The 20,256-nt window shown below is 46.3% G+C and overlaps 1 long non-coding RNA gene across 1 annotated transcript in view; it reads left to right on the forward strand.

The window, feature by feature from the left end:
• LOC138758169 (uncharacterized) overlaps positions 1 to 20,256 on the forward strand; it is a 64,974-nt gene that overhangs the window by 2,930 nt on the left and 41,788 nt on the right. Inside the window, exon 2 of the long non-coding RNA XR_011354189.1 lies at positions 18,413 to 18,764. This is a non-coding gene — a long non-coding RNA (uncharacterized lncRNA). The remainder of the gene's footprint in view (positions 1 to 18,412; positions 18,765 to 20,256) is intronic.

The raw sequence follows: 20,256 nt of genomic DNA on the forward strand, positions 1-20,256 counted from the left end.
AAGGTAAATGGTTACTGCTCAGGAGGGTTCTTGTCAGTTTTCAGAGAGAGATTTGCTGTTCCTTTTTAAACAGCCACTTCAGTGTCTTGCTGATGAAACTTGCCCCTTCAGGGTTCTCCAGGTGATAACCTATTTCTTTCAGGTCACCATAGAGTTAATTTTTGTTTCTCTTATCCAAAGTGAAACATTAGACAGACTGTCCTCTCCTCTTGCATGAGCCACAAGGACTTTGACCAGGCTGCCTTCCAAATGGGTCTTTACACAAGCTTGCCAGCTTGTCCTGTTCCAGTCCCAGCTTCAGTTGCTGCCTGTAACAGTGATCTCCTTGCGCGTGCTCACTCTCGCTCTCCCGCCCCCGCTCTCCCGCCCCCGCTCTCCCGCCCCCGCTCTCCCGCCCCCGCTCTCCCGCCCCCGCTCTCCCGCCCCCGCTCTCCCGCCCCCGCTCTCCCGCCCCCGCTCTCCCGCCCCCGCTCTCCCGCCCCCGCTCTCCCGCCCCCGCTCTCCCGCCCCCGCTCTCCCGCCCCCGCTCTCCCGCCCCCGCTCTCCCGCCCCCGCTCTCCCGCCCCCGCTCTCCCGCCCCCGCTCTCCCGCCCCCGCTCTCCCGCCCCCGCTCTCCCGCCCCCGCTCTCCCGCCCCCGCTCTCCCGCCCCCGCTCTCCCGCCCCCGCTCTCCCGCCCCCGCTCTCCCGCCCCCGCTCTCCCGCCCCCGCTCTCCCGCCCCCGCTCTCCCGCCCCCGCTCTCCCGCCCCCGCTCTCCCGCCCCCGCTCTCCCGCCCCCGCTCTCCCGCCCCCGCTCTCCCGCCCCCGCTCTCCCGCCCCCGCTCTCCCGCCCCCGCTCTCCCGCCCCCGCTCTCCCGCCCCCGCTCTCCCGCCCCCGCTCTCCCGCCCCCGCTCTCCCGCCCCCGCTCTCCCGCCCCCGCTCTCCCGCCCCCGCTCTCCCGCCCCCGCTCTCCCGCCCCCGCTCTCCCGCCCCCGCTCTCCCGCCCCCGCTCTCCCGCCCCCGCTCTCCCGCCCCCGCTCTCCCGCCCCCGCTCTCCCGCCCCCGCTCTCCCGCCCCCGCTCTCCCGCCCCCGCTCTCCCGCCCCCGCTCTCCCGCCCCCGCTCTCCCGCCCCCGCTCTCCCGCCCCCGCTCTCCCGCCCCCGCTCTCCCGCCCCCGCTCTCCCGCCCCCGCTCTCCCGCCCCCGCTCTCCCGCCCCCGCTCTCCCGCCCCCGCTCTCCCGCCCCCGCTCTCCCGCCCCCGCTCTCCCGCCCCCGCTCTCCCGCCCCCGCTCTCCATCCTGTTGTCTTTTTGTAAACAACAATCCATTAGTGAAGTCTCTTGGGCACTCACCAAAGCTTCTGCGAAGGATGTTGACCCTGACATGTCTAGCGTGGGGCAGAGGTCCAGTATCTTAAATAAGATCTGTTTTAAAGTGTTTGTATGTAACCTACTCTAACAAACCCTTTCCCAATTTATCTCCCCAAAACTTGTATATACTCTGTCACAATACTGCCAAATGACTTATTTCGGAAATTCTTGAAGATAATGGGGTTATCACTGCTGACCATGTAGAGATAAATGAAACTTTTCAACAGTTTATTCTAAATTTTATATCAATCAAAATCTTTTAAGGATTCAATTTTTTATGGAAGAATTTTTATACATGTTGACTGCTTTCTTCAGAAACCAGTTATGCTTCATTCAAACAACTATCTCTTAAATTTAAACTTCCCAAACAATTTATTTAGATACCTACAAATTAAGAGTCTTTTAATCCCTGTAGAGTTGAGGCTTCCTCAAGTCCTTGTTATAAATACGATAAGGGTGAGCTATGATTTTTAAACCAAATCAAAAATAATAAATCTAAATATGATTTATTATTAAAGTCTAGGGATAATTCTTTTGATAAGATTTTAAAAATTATGTGAGCAAGATCTTCAACCTTCATTATCGGATACCACGTTGGATTCTGTCTTAAAATAGGTAAATTTATCATCTTTGTGTGCCCGACGTTCACTTATACAATTTAAGGTAATACATGGAGCTACTTTTTTTTTCCTGTTTGACTGTTATGATATTGAGTTGATACATAATAGTTTTATTTTTCTTATATATCTTTTTTGTCTATTCCTTTATACTACCTTCGATTAATGGCTTTTACATATGCACTATTTCTGTAAAATCCAATAAAATATTTGAAAAGAAAACTCAATCACACTTCTTCAAGCCGCTATCAGACTATTGAACCACCCTTGCTGCAGTAATAAAGGACTGCTCCGACATTATGAAAAGACTGTCCGAACTTTTCTAATGCTCCTTATTTCTCTTGCACTACAGTATCTGTGAATATTTATTATCTATTTTCTATATTTAATTTCTCTTTTTATTTAATTTAATGTTTACTCTCTTAGTAAAGTACCTGCTTGGATGCAGCAAGTAAGAACCGGTGCATATGTACAACTTGATCACAAATGAAAGTAGACCCATGACTCCCCAAACACTGCTCTCACCGAGCCAATCCTTCCAATGCAAAATCTTCTCTGACAGATCAAGTCTCTATTGTCCATAACTCTTGTATCCAGCTGTAGAAAATGTTAGAAAATCCACTCCGCCTGAAAAGATGATAAAGGATCACCGAATGCTTTGATTGTTAGCTGCAATTGAATCTGCAAGGAGCAAACCCACAATTAAAAGGATCATTAGTGCCTCTGAACTCAGATTCCTTACATTCTCACTATTAGGAATGTGTTGATACTGAATTCAAATGATCTGCACTGATATGAGATTGAATTTTTAATGCATTAAACAACAGGTAAGGCTGCATTCCAGGATCCTCTATATTTAATTCCCTATTATCTCTATTCAGAAGTGACCCTAATTGTATTGGTAATGACCTTGAGGCTTAATCTTGCTTAAGTCTTTCTTTAAATGGATCCAATATTAATCACAGAAACACAGGAGCTCATTAATAATCCCTTCTACACAGGCTTTCATCTTGTCCTATGTAGTATCTCATTAAATTGAAAAGATGACAGATTAAATTTTAAGCATTTTATTAGTCCCCAGCTAGAAACCATGGAATTGATTCCCACATTGTTTTATTATTATATTAGTTAAATAAAGAAAATTAGTGAATCTTCAGACTTTTTTTTAAAACAAAAACAGCTTTATGATCTTTTCTCGGGTATGGCTGCTTATTGAGAGCAGATCCTGTAACTACAAGCAGAATTGTCTCCCTCCTGGGAGACTTTTTTTTAGAGCATTGATTGAATTGGTTTAGCTTTTGATTCTTTCCCCTTCAGAAGTCAGCATCAAATTGACTTGAAAATTCCTGCTTGTGTGCGTGTGTGTGTGTGTGTGCATGGGTATGAGTGTGGGAGCATGTGTTTATCTGTGTATATGAATGTGTCGTCCTGCTTTGCAGAAACTGCCAAAATGTTTGGCCTGGAAGTCAGCCTGAAGAAAACTGAGGTCCTCCATCAGCCAGCTCCCCACCATGACTACCAGCCCCCCCACATCTCCATCGGGCACACAAAACTCAAAACAGTCAACCAGTTTACCTATCTCGGCTGCACCATTTCATCAGATGCAAGGATCAACAATGAGATAGACAACAGACTCGCCAAGGCAAATAGCGCCTTTGGAAGACTACACAAAAGAGTCTGGAAAAACAACCAACTGAAAAACCTCACAAAGATAAGCGTATACAGAGCCGTTGTCATACCCACACTCCTGTTCGGCTCCGAATCATGGGTCCTCTACCGGCACCACCTACGGCTCCTAGAACGCTTCCACCAGCGTTGTCTCCGCTCCATCCTCAACATCCATTGGAGCGCTTTCATCCCTAACGTCGAAGTACTCGAGATGGCAGAGGTCAACAGCATCGAGTCCATGCTGCTGAAGATCCAGCTGCGCTGGATGGGTCACGTCTCCAGAATGGAGGACCATCGCCTTCCCAAGATCGTGTTATATGGCGAGCTCTCCACTGGCCACCGTGACAGAGGTGCACCAAAGAAAAGGTACAAGTACTGCCTAAAGAAATCTCTTGGTGCCTGCCACACTGACCACCGCCAGTGGGCTGATAACGCCTCAAACCGTGCATCTTGGCGCCTCACAGTTTGGCGGGCAGCAACCTCCTTTGAAGAAGACCGCAGAGCCCACCTCACTGACAAAAGGCAAAGGAGGAAAAACCCAACACCCAACCCCAACCCACCAATTTTCCCCTGCAACTGCTGCAACCGTGTCTGCCTGTCCCGCATCGGACTTGTCAGCCACAAACGAGCCTGCAGCTGACGTGGTCTTTTTATCCCCTCCATAAATCTTCGTCCGCGAAGCCAAGCCAAAGAAAAAAAAGAGAAAAAAAGAATGTGTGTGTTTATGTGTCTGCACAGGTAGATTGGAGAACAGTTGGGGCTATTATGTGTTTCTCTGTGTGAGTGGTGTGTATATGCCATTGTGTTTGTGCCAGCAACTGAGTAAATGTGTGTTTGTTCCTTAAACATGTTTGTCACTGCATTAATCCTTGAGTTTTTACTCTTTCTTTGGCTTGGCTTCGCGAACGAAGATTTATGGAGGGGTAATGTCCACGTCAGCTGCAGGCTCGTTGGGACAGGCAGAGTTTTTACTACATCCAGGCTATGTCACGTAATACGTCATTTAGAATGTAAAATACAGAGTCGCCACTTTGTCCAGCATCCCTGGTGTTCCAAGGTCTCTCCTCCAAGTACTGACCAGGCCTGAGCCTGCTTAGCTTCTGAGATCAGACAATTCCAGTTGTATTCAGGCTATTAGGTGCTCATGGTGGAACCACTGTTCCAGGTGGTTTGTATGTGTAAGGCTGTCCCGCCCCTTGCTTATTGAACCTGTGGTTCCTCCCCATTGGTTCCCCTAAGAAAGGCAACATGAGATGTCCCTTCTGTTTCTGGTAATAAAACCTTATCAGTCAGGTAACTCCACTTTGGCTTGGCTTCGCGGACGAAGATTTATGGAGGGGGTAAATGTCCACGTCAGCTGCAGGCTCGTTTGTGGCTGACAAGTCCGATGCGGGACAGGCAGACACTGTTGCAATGGAGTTATTGATAGGGCATCAGTGCTGTTGCCAATGAACTTATTCCTCTTGTAAAAGCATCAACCTCAATCCCCACAAGTGTAAAATAATTAACATTAGCTTTCATTTTAAGGAGTAATTATGCTTAGTTTTTGATACTGTTGCTGGGAATTTCAAACCAGAATTATGAATGAGTATTTTCTTATTGAAGTTTATCTAGTATTATCATCTAAAACAGTGGTTTCAAATTGTCTCTTAAACTCACATACAACTTTAGGTAATCCCTATACCAGAGATGCTCTGAGATTAATAAGGGTTGCTTAAGTTGGGGTGTGAGTGGGAAGAAAAAGTTTGAAAACCACTGCTTTAATCGTACCTCATTGACTCATTATGTGCACGGTTTTTTAACTCCAAAGGAAATGGGCCAATGACAATTTTTCTCAAGCAAAATATTTCAGTTACAATTGGGTCTGGAGCAGTGATTCTCAACCTTTCCTCCCCACTCACATCTTGCATTAAGCAATCCCTTATTGATCACAGAGCACCAGTGGCATAGGGATTGCCTATGATGGAGTGTGAGTGGGAAGGAAAAAGGTCTAAATTAAATTTTTAAAAATTAATCACTGCCAATATTGTTTTACCAGCCCTCCCTAAACCTGTGCCTCCATGATCACTTCTCCACACTCCACTCCCGATCACGCTCAGGCCTCTTCCCCCAACCCACAGAGCATTGATCCCCAACAGCACACATCAACAATCCTCCTTGCCCGAGGTTAGACTATTTTTATTACTTCAGGCTGCTCCCAATGGCCATTTATCTTGTCCTCGTAACCTCTCTGGGTTGCTTCTCTTGCCTTGCCATTGGAGTTAGTACAGTGGTTAGCACAACACTATTACAGAGCCAGAGACCAGGGCTCGAATCAGCTGCTTTCTGTAAGGAGTTTGTACATTCTCCCCATGATCGCAAATGATCCAGATTCCTCCCACATTCCAAAGATCGATGGAGTTCATGGGTCAGTTGGTCACATTAGGTTGTGTTTGTGCAGTGTGGGCTCGTGGAATGGAATAGCCGGCTGTACCCAGCTGAATCCCTAAATAACATTTTAGAACCAGCAGTGGAAAGGACATTGTATATTGGAGTCCATGAAGACTTGTAATTTCAGGACTGTCACTGGAAAAGGAGGAGTTTCAGACTTGGGAGAGCTGTGAGGGTCAGGAACCAGTTTTGGTTAGTGTGTTTAAAAAAAAAAGGGAGCAGAGCGGGGATTGGGGCCATTGTAATTTCAACATTGTCGAGGAGGTTCAGACTCGGGAGAGCTGTGAGTGAGTATCGGGAACCAGCTTTTTGTGAGTGTATTTAAAAAGGCAGCGGAAGGAAATTTAAGGGTTAAACAGAATGGTGATTGATGGGAGTGAGTACTACACAATCGTCCCTGATGATTACACTTGCAAGATGTGCATCTAGCTGCAGCTCCTGGGAGGATGAGTTAGGGAATTGGAGCTGGATAAACTCCAGATCATTTGGGAGGCAAGATCAGAAATAGAGAGGAGCTTCAGGAACTCAGTCACCCTCAAATGTCACAGGGCAGGTAGCTGGGTGGCTGTTGGGAAAGGGATAGGCAGACAGAGTAGAGCACCCCTGTGGCTATTCTCAACAACAAATGTACCATTTTGGATACTGTTAGGAGGGAAACAATCTACCAGGGACAGGTTGTGGTAGTCACGTCTCAGGCACAGAGACTGGCCCCTCAGCTCAGAAAGGAATAAGGAGATCTATGGTAATTGGGAACTCATTTGTGAGGTGAACAGAGAGGAGGTTCTGTGAAAAAGATCAAGGCTCCCAGATGATATGTTGCCTCCCAGGTCTCAGGGTCAGAGTCGTCTCTGATCGAGTAATAGCATTCTGGAAGTGGAGGGGGAGCAGATGTCGTGGCCATGAGGGGACTAATGGCATAGATAGGAATGAGGTCCTGGAGGGAATATAGGGAGTTGGGAAAGAAGTTATAAAGCAGGACCTTAGTGGTGGTAATCTCAGGATTGCTGCCTGTGCCACATGCCAGAGAGAGTAGGAATAGGAAGTTGTGGCGGGTGAACGTGTAGCTCAAGATTTGGGGGATGGGCTCAGATTTCTGGATCATTGGGATCTCTTCTGTGGAAGGTCTGGTCTGTACAAAAATGATGGGCTGGACCTGAACTGGAGGGGGAGCAAAATCCTGGTGGGCAGGTTTGCTAGAGCTTTTGGGGAGCTTTTAAACTAGTGTAGAATGGGGGGGGGGTGGGTGGTGGGAACCCGAATGTGAGGGCAGAATAGAGAAAAAGGTCAAAAGCATGATGCTATATGTTCTGAATGGTGATGAAGGGCAGGCAGAGGACAAAACATAAAGGTAACCAGTTAGAGGGTTTGAAATGCGTCTATTTCAACGCTAGGATTATTAGGAATAAAGGGGGTGTACTTAGATCATGAATCAGTAGATGGAACCTCGATGTGGCTATTACAATGGAAGGGCAGGATTGGCTGATGCAGGTACTAGGGTTTAGGTGTTTTAAAAAGGGATAGAGAGGGGAGAGTAGCATTAGTGAACAGGGATAGTATCACGGCTACAGAAAGGGAAGGTGCTGTAGAGGCAGTGTCCACTGAGTCATATGAGTGGAAGTCAGAAATAGGAAAGGAAATGATGACTGTGTTGGGAGTAGTCTATAGGCTCCCAAATAACCTTCGAGATACTGAGGAGCAGATAAACAGGTAGATCTTGGAATGGTGCGGGAAATACAGGGCTGTAGTTCTGGGAGATTTCAACTTCCTAAATATTGACTGGCACCTCCTTACTGGATAAATGGGGCTAAATTTGTCAGGTGTGTCCAAGAAGGAGTCCTGACATCTGAAGTGGACCAGCCAACAAGAGGAGAGGCTGTACTGGATCTAATTCTGGGTAATGAACCTGGTCAGATGGCGGACCTTCTTGGTGGGTGATCATTTTGGGAAGAGTGACACAATTCCCTGAGCTTTGGCATAGTTATGGATAAGGATAAAAGCAGACAAAATGGGAAAGAGTTTAATTGGGAAAAGGATAATTACGATGGTATGAGGCAGGAACTTGCGAGGGTAAATTAGAAAGAGATGTTCAAGGGTGCAAGTACAGAACTAATGTGGAAGAAGTTTAGGGACCACTTTTTCTGGGTTCAGGATAGGTTTCTCCTGATGAGACAAGGAAAAGATGATAGGGAAAGGGAACCATGGCTGATGAAGCAGGTGAGGCAGCTGGTCAAGAGGAAGAAGGAAGCAGACACGAGATATAGGAAGCAGGAAACAGGAAGGTCTCATGGGAAATAAATGGTGGCCGGGAAAGAGCTTATGAAAGGACTTAGGAGAGTTCAAAGGGGGCATGAGAAGGCCTTGGAATGTTGGATTAAAGATAATCCAATATGAAGAACAGAAGGATGGTGAGAATGAAGGTGGGGTCCATATAACCACTTATAGCACAGAACAGGCCAGTTCAGCCTTACTAGTCCATGCTGTAACAAATCCCCACCCTCCTAGTCCCACTGACCAGAACCCGGTCCATACCCCTCCAGTCCTCTCCTATCCATGTAACTATCCAGTCTTTCCTTAAATGTAACCAATGATCCCGCCTCAATCACGTCTGCTGGAAGCTCATTCCATCCCTTCCACCCTTTGCGTAAAGAAATTTCCCCTCATGTTCCCCTTATAATCTCCCCCCTTCAATCTTAAACCATGCCCTCTAGTTTGAATCTTCCCCCACACTTAATTGAAAAAGCCGATCCACGTTTACTCTGTCTGTCCCTTTTAAAATCTTAAACACCTCTATCAAGTCCCCTCTCAATCTTCTACGCTCCAAAGAAAAAAGCCCCAGTCTGCACAACCTTTTCCTGTAACTCAAACCTTGAAATCCTGTTAACATTCTCGTGAACCTTCTCTGCACTCTCTCTATTTTGTTTATATCTTTCCTATAATTTGGTGATCAAAACTGTACACAGTACTCCAAATTTGGCCTCACCAATGCCTTGTACAATTTCATCATAACCTCTCTACTCTTGAATTCAATACTCCGATTTATGAAGGCCATCATTCCAAATGCCTTCTTCACCACACCATCTACCTGAATATCAGCCTTGAGGGTACTATTTACCACAACTCCTAAATCCCTTTGTTGCTCTGCACATCTCAATAGCCTACCATTTAATGCATATGACCTATTTAGATTTGCCTTTCCAAAATGTAACACCTCACACTTATCTTTATTAAATTCCATCAGCCATTTCTCAGCCCACACCTCCAGCCTTCCTAAATCACCTTTTAATCTAAGGTAATCTTCCTCACTGTCCACAACACCACCAATCTTTGTATCATCCACAAACTTGCTTATCCAATTCTCCACCCCTACTTCCAGATCGTTAATATATATAACAAAAAATAGTGGACCGAGGACCGATCCCTGAGGAACTCCACTAGTCACCGGCCTCCAATTGGACAAACAATTTTCTACCACTACTCTCTGACACCTCCCATCCAACCATTGCTGAATCCATTTCACTACCTCCTCATTTATACCTAATGCCTCCACCTTTTTTCCTAACCTCCTGTGGGGAACTTTGTCAAAAGCATTACTAAAGTCTAAATAGACAACATCCACAGCTTTCCCTTCATCCACCTTTTTTGTAACCCCCTCGAAAAACTCAATCAGGTTTGTCAAGCATTATCTACCCCTGACGAAACCATGCTGATTATTCCCTATCAATACCTGTATCTCCAAATATTTGTAAATACCATCCCTCAGAACACTTTCCATCAACTTACCCACCACAGACGTCAGACTCACGGGCCTATAATTCCCAGGTTTACATTTGGACCCTTTCTTAAACAGCGAAACTACATACGCCACCCTCCAATCCTTTGGCACTACCCCCATGACCAGTGACATCCTAAATATCTCTGTTAATGGCCCCACTATCTGTCCACTAGCCTCCGTGAGTGTCCTTGGGAATATTTTGTCCGGTCCCGGAGATTTATCCACCTTTATCTTTTTCAACACAGCCATCACTACCTCCTCGGTTATCCTTGTATGCTTCATGACCTCCCCACTATTTTTCTTTACTTCAACTGGTTCAATATTTTTTTCCCTAGTGAATACCGAGGCAAAGAAATCAATCAAAATTTCCACCATTTCCTCTGACTTCTCATTCAGCCTACCCTCACTATCTACAAGGGGTCCAATTTTATCTCTCACTCATCTTTTACTTTTAATGTACTTATAGAAACCTTTTGGATTTATTATTACTCTGTCTGCCAAAGCCTCTTTGTCCTTTTTTGGGCCTTTCTAATTTCTTTCTTAAGATTCCTTCTACATTCCTTGTAGTCCTCCTTCATAGTCCTCCTTCAAATTGTCAGCTCCCTGTTCTTTATACCTCTTGTACACCTCCCTTTTTTTCCTAACCAAATTTCCAATATTCCTCAAAAACCAAGCCTCACTGAGTTCCAGCCTTTCCTTTGATCCTCACTGGGACATAACTACTCTGTACCCTCAAAATTTCTTTTTTGAATATCCTCCATTTTTCATTTACACCCTCACCTGAAAATATCCTGTCCCACTCAATACTCCCCAAATCCCTTCTTATTCCTTCGAAATTTGCTCTTCTCCAATCCAGAACCTCAACTTTAGGCCCTTCCTTGCTCTTCCCTAAAACTACCTTAAAACTAACAGAATTATGATCACTAGTCCCAATTGGATCTCCAACATTAATGTCTGATACCTGACCTAGCTTGTTCCCTAACAGGAGATCCAGTATTACACTGTCCCGAGTCGGTTCTTCAACTAATTGATTCAGAAAACAATCTTGAACACATTTAACGAACTCTAGCCCATCCAGCCCTCTAACTGTATGGGTATCCCAATCAATGTGAGGGAAGTTAAAAACTCCCATGATCACTACCTTATGATTCTCACACATATACGTTATCTCCCTACAAATTTGTTCCTCTAATTTTCTTGGCCCATTTGGTGGTCTGTAATACACCCCTATTAGCACCCTCATGCCTCCTTCACCCCTCAATTCCACCCAAACAGCCTCACTGGATGATCCCTCCAGACCATCTTGCCACCTCACGGCAGTAATGTCCTCCTTAACAAGCAGAGAAACTCCTCCCCTTTTTTTACCCTCTGATCTATCACATCTAAAACAAATGTATCCTGGAACATTAAGTTGCCAGACCTGCCCCTCTTGTAGCCAGGTCTCACTAATTGCCACAATATCGTGACCCCAAGTATCTGTCCATGCTCTAAGCTCATCTACCTTGTTCACTATGCTTCTTGCATTAAAATATATGCATTTCAGAGAATGACCCTCACATACATTCTCTTTTCAACCTTCTACCCTAATCTCCATCCTACTTTTGTTATCGTTTTTATTCTTATCTAGGTGGCCATGCTCCCTTGACACTGGTCTCACACTCTGTTCCCACCCCCCTGCCAAACTAGTTTAAAACCTTCCCCCACAGCTCTAGCAAATCTGCTTACCAGCACATTGGTCCCCCTCCAGTTCAAGTGGAGTCCGTCCCTTTTGTACAGGTCCGACCTTCCCCTGAAGAGATCCCAATGATCCAGAAATCTTATCCCTTGCCCCCTGCACCATCTCTTTAGCCACGCATTCATCCTCCACATCCTCCTATTTCTACCCTCACTAGCGCGTGACACCAGCAGCAATCCAGAGATTACTACCTTGGAGGTCCTGTTTTTTAACTTCCTACCTAATTCCACATAATCCTGTTTCAGGACCTCATCCCCACTTCTAGCTAAGTCATTGGTCCCCACATGGACCACGACTTCTGGCTGTTCTCCTTCCCCTTGCAGAATGCTATGTACTCGATCAGAGTCGCTGAAAGATAAAGGAGGCAACAAGCGCCTGGAAGCGGAAAAGGTTGTGGAGGTCTAAATGAATACTTTACTTAAGTATTCACAAGAGAAAAGGACCTTGATCACAGTGAGTTCAGAATAGAACATGCTTGTGTGCTGTATGAGGTTGAGATTAAGTAAGAGGGAGTATTGGATTTTCTTAAAAACATTAAGATTAATAAGACCCTGGGGTTGGACGCGATATACCCCACGATGCTTTGGGAAGTGGTGGAAGAGATAGTTGGGGGAGTGGCTTTGATCTTTGAGTCCTCATTGGCCACAGGGAGGTGCCAGAGGATTGGAGAATGGCAAATGTGGTCCCCTTGTTTAGAAAAGGTAATTGGGAGAATCCTGGAAATTATAGACCAGTGAGTAATAGGTCAGTGGTGTGCAAATTATTGGAGAGGATTCTTAAGGAAAGGGTCTATGAGCATTTGGAGAAGTACAATTTACTCAAGGAGGGAAGGGAAGATCAACCCTCACAGATCTAATTGAGTTTTTGGAGGAGGTAACAAAGGAAAGTGATGAGCGTAGGGCTGTAGATGTGGTCTACATGGATATTAGCAAGGCATTTGACAAGGTCCCTCTTAAGTGGCTCGTTCAGAAATTCATGAGGCATGGGATCAGTGGAACCTTGGCTGTGGGCTTTTTTTTAATTGGCTTTCAAGTAGAAAGCAGAGAGTAGTTAGTAGTGGAAGGAAAGTATACTGCCTGGTGGGCAGTGACTAGTGGAGTGCCCCAGGGATCTGTTCTGGGACCCCAGTTCTTTGTGATCTTTATAAATGTCCTAGAATAAGAGGTGGAAGGATGGATCAGTAAGTTTGTGGATGATATGAAGGTTGGAGGAGGTGTGGATGGTGCTGAAGGTTATATTTTAAATTTTAGATTTAGGCATGCAGCACGGTAACCAGCAATTTTGGCCCATGAATCTGTGCCACTCAATTTATACCCAATTAACCTGCACCCCTGGTACATTTCAAATGGTGGGAGGAAACTGGAGTGCATGGGGAAGACCCATGCAGATACGGGAGAACATACAAACTCCTTACGGATAGCATAGGATTCGAACCCCGGTCCCGATCGCTTGCACTATAAAGGCGTTGTGCTAACCCCTACACCAACCATGTCACCCCAGACATAACGTGCACAGCCAGCACCTTTTTCCCCAGGGCAGAAACAGGTTGTCCTAAGTTACAAAAGGATAGAGACAGGATACAAAGTTGGGCAGAAAAGTGGCAGATGGAGTTCATTTAGGATAAGTCTGAGGATGTAACGACCGCTAAAACACACACACACACACACACACACACACACACACACACACACACACACACACACACACACACACACACACACACACACACACACACACACACACACACACACACACACACACACACAGTGTTGCAGGTTAAGCTCACTCCTTTATTAGGGCTAGAAAGGCTGTTTTTATATTGTTCAAGTTCCTCCCATATTTTTCTGATTGACTGAGTCAGCAATATGAATAACAATCCATGCATATGACTGCCCTTCTTCCCAAGTCTGTTTCTGCTGAGTTAGCTGGGCAGCTTGACCAATGCCATTTTAGGGCTGTTGGTCTGATGCTGCCCCAGCTTCTACCCCCACTGGTTTGTTGTCCTGGGAGTTGCTTTAGCAACTTCTGTCCATGTCTGCTGCCACGGGATGTGCCGCCTGATCTCCGCAATTGCAGGCCACCACATAACCCTGCCAGAATTGACATTACAGTCTATAGTGTCCGTAGATAGAGTCCCCAAAGTCTTTTGTTGTCTGCCTCTGCATCGAGGTGTTGGTGTCTCCACGGGTTCTGCTGGGTCTGTGTGGGCAGGCTTGAGTCTACCTGTAGTGAAGACCTTTGGTTTACCACTGATGTCCAGCTTGAAGGTGGATTCGTTGTTCCAGATGACTTGAAAGTGACCTTCGTATGGCTTCTGCAGTGGTGAACAGTGGGGTCCTCTGCATACAAACATACACTCACAGTCCTTGAGTTCTTTGGGGATGTTGGACTTGGCTTGTCCATGTCTGGAGGATGGGATCGGAGACAGGTTACCAGCTTTTTTGCGCAGCCTGTCCAGGAAGGTGGTTGTCTCCTCCTGCTGCCCTGTGGAACAAAATTCCCGGGAACTGTGAGTGGGGCTCCGTAGATGAGTTCAGTGGAGGATGCGTGGAGATCTTCTTTTAGCGCTGTTCAGATGCCCAGTAGTGCCCATGGTAGCTCGTACGCCCAGTTGGGGCCCTTGAAGTTGAAACCCTGAGAGACTGGCAAGGGTCCCATTATGTCCATGTGAATGTGGTCAAACCTGCATTCCGTTGGCCCACCACTGGACTTGTTTCTACAATCCATGCCACACGTACTTGCTGGCCATCAGCCGGACTGCTGTCCTGATGAATGGGTGTGCCAGCCTGTGGATGGAGTAAAAAAACTCATCGCCTCCATGCCATTGGGACAGTAGGTTGAACCTGCCTGGTGGCCATGTCGCACAGGAGGGTGGTAGTACCTGTGGAGTGATGATGGCTGTCTTAGGAATGTCATCAAGATACACCGCGATCTGGTGATCCTCGCATGAGGTCCACTTTTGAGAATATTGTTGCCCCGTGCAGGTTTGCCACAAAATCTGGATGTGCAGCACCGGGTAATGGTTTGGGGTGGTGGCCTCATTGAGCCAGTGATAGTCGCCACATGGTCTCCAGCCTCCAGTTGCTTTAGGCACCATGTGCAGGGGTGAGGCACATGGTCTCTCTGACCGTGGAACAACACCCAACTCCTCGAGCTTGCAGAACTCCTCCTTGGCCAGTCGGAGCTTCTCCGGGTGAAATTGTCTCGCCCTTGCGTGGAAAGGTGGGCCCTTGGTCAGGATGTGATGTCTGACACCGTGACAAGGCATCTCCGCTGTGAACTGAGGGGAAAGGATTGCCAGGAATCCCACTAGCACCTGGGAGAACTCATCCTCTGAGCTATGGATGGAGTCCAGATGCATTGCCTAAAACCTAGTGCCTCTCAGTGCGATGGTCTGCTAGGTCTCGATGTGGATGAGTCGCTTACCTTAAGGACCACTAGGAGGCTGTGGGCTCACAGGAAATCCGCTTTGAGGAGTGGTTGTCTCACTGCGGCCAGCATGAACTCCCACGAGAAGTGACTGCCCCCGAACTGCAGTTCGGCCCTATGAGTGCCATAGGTCCCATATACTGCTGTTGTTGGCAGCCCTCAATGTGGGTCCTGCTAGCCTGCGTCTAGTGTTCAACCCTGTTGGGGGTATCATGCTGACCTTTACTCCCTTATCCATCAGGAAGCATCTGCCAGACAGGCAGTCCCAAATATACAGGAGGCTCTCTTGGTGGCCAGCCATCATGGCCATCAGTGACGACTGGCCTTGTCATTTCCCTGGAACTCGCATGGGGACTGGCATTGGCGGGCCTCGGTGCCCCATCTCTGGTGGTAGAAGCATCATTTGTCACTGAACTCGCTCCTGCCTCTTATCTGCTGTTCCTTGCTTGGGATTGCTCTGGTCTGATTGCAGGACTTCTTAACGAGCCCCATGGCAGCCAAGCATTTCAGTTTCTGTTTCCACAGAATGTCTGCCCGTGCTCCGACTTTCCGGGGGATCGGTGAAATCCGCATCCATCAGGAGAAGTTGGACGTCTTTAGGCATCTGTTACAGGAACACCTGCTTGAACATGATGATGCACTGCTCATCTCCCAGGAGGGCCAGCATCTTGTTGATGAGTGCCTACAGGTATCTGTCTCCAAGCCCATCCTGGTGGAGCAAATGTGCTCCTTGCTCTCGCTGCGGGAGTCCAAATGTCTCAGTTAATAGCTCTTACACTGCCTTCCAATGGTTAAAGTTGCCCACTCCGTCTGCAGTCTGCAGATCCAGGGCGCTGACCATATGGTCTCTGCTGTGATGCCCCTGATCTGGAACTGAGCCTCCGCTTGGACGATCCACATGCCGGGTCGAACTGTCCAGAAGGTTGGGAGCTTCAGGCCGACTGCGCTGACTGCTGCTTCGTTCTCCATCGCTAGGTTTAGATTCCTTCTAAACCGTTGGGGTCACCAACTGTAGCCAACCGCTACAAAGAAACACACACACAGTGTGGCAGGTCAAGCTCACTCCTTTATTAGGGCTGGAAAGGCTGCTTTTATACTGTTCAAGTTCCCACTGTTTCTGCTGATTGACTGAGTCATCCATATGAATAACAATAATGGGCGGGAACAACCATGTATATGAATGCCCTTCTTCCCCTGTCTGTCTCTGTTGAGTTAGCTGGGCAGCTTGACCAACGCCATTATAGAGCTGTTGGTCTGATGTTGGCCCAGCTTCTACCCCTGCTGGTTCGTTGTCTTGGGAGTCGCTTTAGCGATCTCTGTCCGCATCGACTGCTGCGTGATGTTCTGGCCCGATCTCCGCAATTGCGGGCCGCCACAAGGATGCATTTTGGAAGGACAAGCCAGAAGGCTGAGTATAGGGTTAATGGTCTTAAGAGTATGGATCAACAGAGGGACCTTGGGGTCCAAATTCATATATCCCTCAAGTTTGCCACACAGGTTGATAGGATCGGTAAGAAGGCTTATGGGATGCTGGACTTCATTAATACGGAGATTGATTTCAAAACAAGAGGTCATGTTGCAACTCTACAAATCTCTAGCAAGATCACAGAGTATTGTGTTCAGTTCTGGTCTCCTCATTACAGGAAGAATGTTGAAGCTATGGAGAGGATGAAGAGGCTTGGAAAACAAGTCTTATAAGGCAAGGTTAACAGAGCTGGGACTTTTTTTCTGGAGCATAGAAGGATGAGAATAGACTTAATAGAGGTCTACAAGATTATGAGAGGCATAGATGGGATGGACAGCCAACTTATTTTTCCTGGAATAGCAAATACCAGAGGACATATGTACAAAGTGAAGGGAGGGAAGTTGAGGGGAGACATCAGGTTAAGTATTTCACATAGAGTTGTGGGTACCTGAAATGCCTTGCTGGGGATGGTGGTGGAGGCTGGAACATTCATTACATTTAAGAGACTCTTAGACAAGCACATGGATGGAAAAATAATAGAAGGTTATGGGGTAGGGATAGTTTAGTATATATTTAAGGAATATTTGGGTCAGCATGACATTAAAGGCTGAAGGGCCTGTAGTATTCTATGATCTATACATTTGTTCAGAGCCTCTTGCATCATGGACTCTGCCCTGGGCTTTCCACATAGCACTTGATAAAAGTGCCCTTCAACTAGAGAGGAAGGTTTAGCCTGCTGTGTCCAAGCAAGAAAGCAATGATGTAATCATCTGTCCTAACATTTTAACTGAACTACTTGTGCCTGGCACCAGAAACAGAAGAGTATCTTGATGAACACTGAAAGTTTGTTCTTGAGACAGCATTGCAGTGCTTCCTGTTGATATAACATCTGCTGCAGGGCAAACTTGCCCACGTGTGTGAGTTGAATGATTTGAGGTGAATTGTACAGAGCAGCTGTTCCTCGTATACAAGATGCCTCACAGTCCCCGAGCAGGTGTGCAATTTCCTTTTAAGTTTTATAGGAAGAGAGACATTTTGGTACCCAGGAGGGTTATTGAATGCCAAGATGTGGATTTACAATGTCAGCTATGCTAGCCTGGGTTATTAATCTGGCAAGTTTGCGAAATAAAACTCAAGTCTATGCAGAGAAGCTGTTTTGAACGCAGAGCCCTATGGCTTTCTCCAGGGGATTTGGTGGGGGGGTGGGGGGGGGGGCACTGCACATTTTTTTTTAAAAAGCCTAGTTTCTTTTCAACTCATGACAGAAATATTTTTTATGCACTTTATGTAGACAATTGCAGAGAAGTATAGAAGAACTTGCTTTATAGGGAAAGGGGCCATACACTGAGCAGAGTCCTGCGGAGCGGAAGGGGGGGGGGTGCGGGGGTATGGACCACAGTTGAAAGGAAGGTTGGGAATGGCTGGTGTAGAGTCTTTGGTGAGAATTAATTGCAGCAGCAAAAGAATTGAATATGGATAATCGTAAAGTCTGTGTGACATAAACTGTTCCCGAACATAAGAAACTCGGACAACATCGGCAGAAATTGACCAAGGTTTGTCTTGTCAATTAACGTTCAGAACAAGCAAGCTAAAGTCCTGATTTGAACAAAACCTTCCCATTTTGCACTCTATTGGGGTCAATGACATTTGGCCATATCATGCCTATTTATGCTGCAGAGGTGTGGATTAAAATGGGTGATTTAATGCCATCTCACTCCCTCCTAGTTCTTGAATGAGGAAACCTGCCTCCTTGGATATCCATTGGTTAAATAACCAACTTAGAAGGACTGATGTTACGTTTAACTATAACCATCATCTGAACTGGAAAACTACTACTACCATTTCTTGATGTGACCCATTGACTGATGTTTAGAATTTATGAGCAAGTTCTTTTGGATTTGCAGATAATAATGCTAATTTAATCATAATGCAGATTGTTATTTTCCAGGTGCATCGGCAGCTATTACTGAAAACACTGTTGAATAATGTCATGAGCTTTCTCCAAGAGGAAATTGATGCATATGCGGTGAAGAGGGATTGTGAGTGCTGCCATGGGCTGTCAACAAGTGAAAGGAGAACACTTTCAGAAGGCCCCAGGAAACATTATCTTTTGAAAACTCATTCTGACTGTTCCTAAATTTCCCTTCCTGGCTGGATACCATGGAGACTTGGTTTTCGAAATACCCGCTGGTCAAGAAGCGAACTCGGATCTGACCTCTGTTTTTCATGGAATGATGATGGTCCCATCCTGTCCAGATGAAAGTTTGAAGAGCTTGTCGTGGAATGATTTTTCATTTTTGGTATGTATTGATGTTCTGGTCGTTCTCAAAAAGTTAACTTTGTGAGTTAATTCTCAAACAGAAAGTATTCCTTTCTACACCCTACCCCACAGAAAACAACCACAACCCATAGAGCTCATTTTCCATATCCTAAAACATACGTTTCTAAACTACTGCGAGCCCTTCCCAATGTCTGTATTGTTTTGATAACCAAGCTGTACTTTAACACGTGCCAATCCATGGAACACAGTTTGAACATTCATTGCTTGTGTGTGAGCTTTAATGTCGACTGGGTGGAGCCAACATATTTTTACCCATGTGTCTATGGCAGATTGCATCATAATAAAATGTCAGCTGTCATTTAAAGATCTATAATCATGGAAGAAGCCATACCTGCAAGTGACCTTGAAAATAGTTTGGAGCCTTCTAATTCTAGCTTTGAATGCAGCTATGGATTGTGGATCAAAAACCAACAGAGCCTGCAGTTTGTTTAATTTCTCTACCCAGATGATTTGAGTGTGGATCTGCCAGACTGTAATTGGGAAAATGCTTGAAGCTCTAATTAAAGAAGAAATAGCGAGGCAGCTGGACCAAAATGGATCCATCAGGCAGACCCAGCGTGGATTCAGCAAAGACAAGTCCTGTTTGACAAATTTACTGGAATTCTTTGAGGATGTAACAAGTGCAGTAGATAGAGGGGAGCAGATATCTGTATTTGCAGAAGGTGTTCGATAAGGTGCTGCATAAATAACCTACAGAAGATAAGGATGCATGGAATTGGGGTTGATGTATTAGCATGGATAGAGGATTGGTCAACCAATAGAAAGCAGAGAGTTGGAGTACAGGTGTGTGCTTTTCTGGTTGGTCAAACGTGATGAGTGGGGCACCTCAGGGGTCGGTGCTGGCCCTGCAACTGTTCTCAGTATACATAAGCGATCTGGAAGAAGGGACGAAGTGGAGTGTGTCAAAGTTTGCTGGTGACACTAAAGTAAGTGGAAAGGCAAATTGTGCAGAGGATACGAAGAGTCTGCAGGGAAGTATCGATGGGTTAAGTGAGTGGGCAATGGTCTGGCAGATGGAGTGCAATGTTGACCAATGTGAGGAGATCCACTTTGGAAGAAAAAATGGAAGATCAGGGTATTATTTAAATGGCAAGGGATTGCAGCACACTGCCATGCAGAAGGGAATGGAAGTGATTGGGCATGAACCACAAAAAGGTTGATGCAGACGGCAATCAGGAAGGCAATTAGAATGATGGCCTTCCTTACTAGAGGGGTTGAATTTCAGAGCATGGAGGTTATGTTGCAACTGAACAAAATACTGGTGAGACCGTATCCAGAATAGTGCATGAAGTCCTCATCTCCTTACTTGAGGAAATAAGCTGTGCCCCAATTGTAACTGAATCCCAGCAATGACGTTCAAATAGATTAATGTAGGACAAATTAGAATTTACATAGACACGGTAAATATTGCGCTTCTAAGTTGAAGACTGAGTGAATTCTATTATTGGACT

This window comes from Narcine bancroftii, chromosome 3 (assembly GCF_036971445.1).
Source record: "Narcine bancroftii isolate sNarBan1 chromosome 3, sNarBan1.hap1, whole genome shotgun sequence".
NCBI lineage: Eukaryota > Metazoa > Chordata > Chondrichthyes > Torpediniformes > Narcinidae > Narcine > Narcine bancroftii.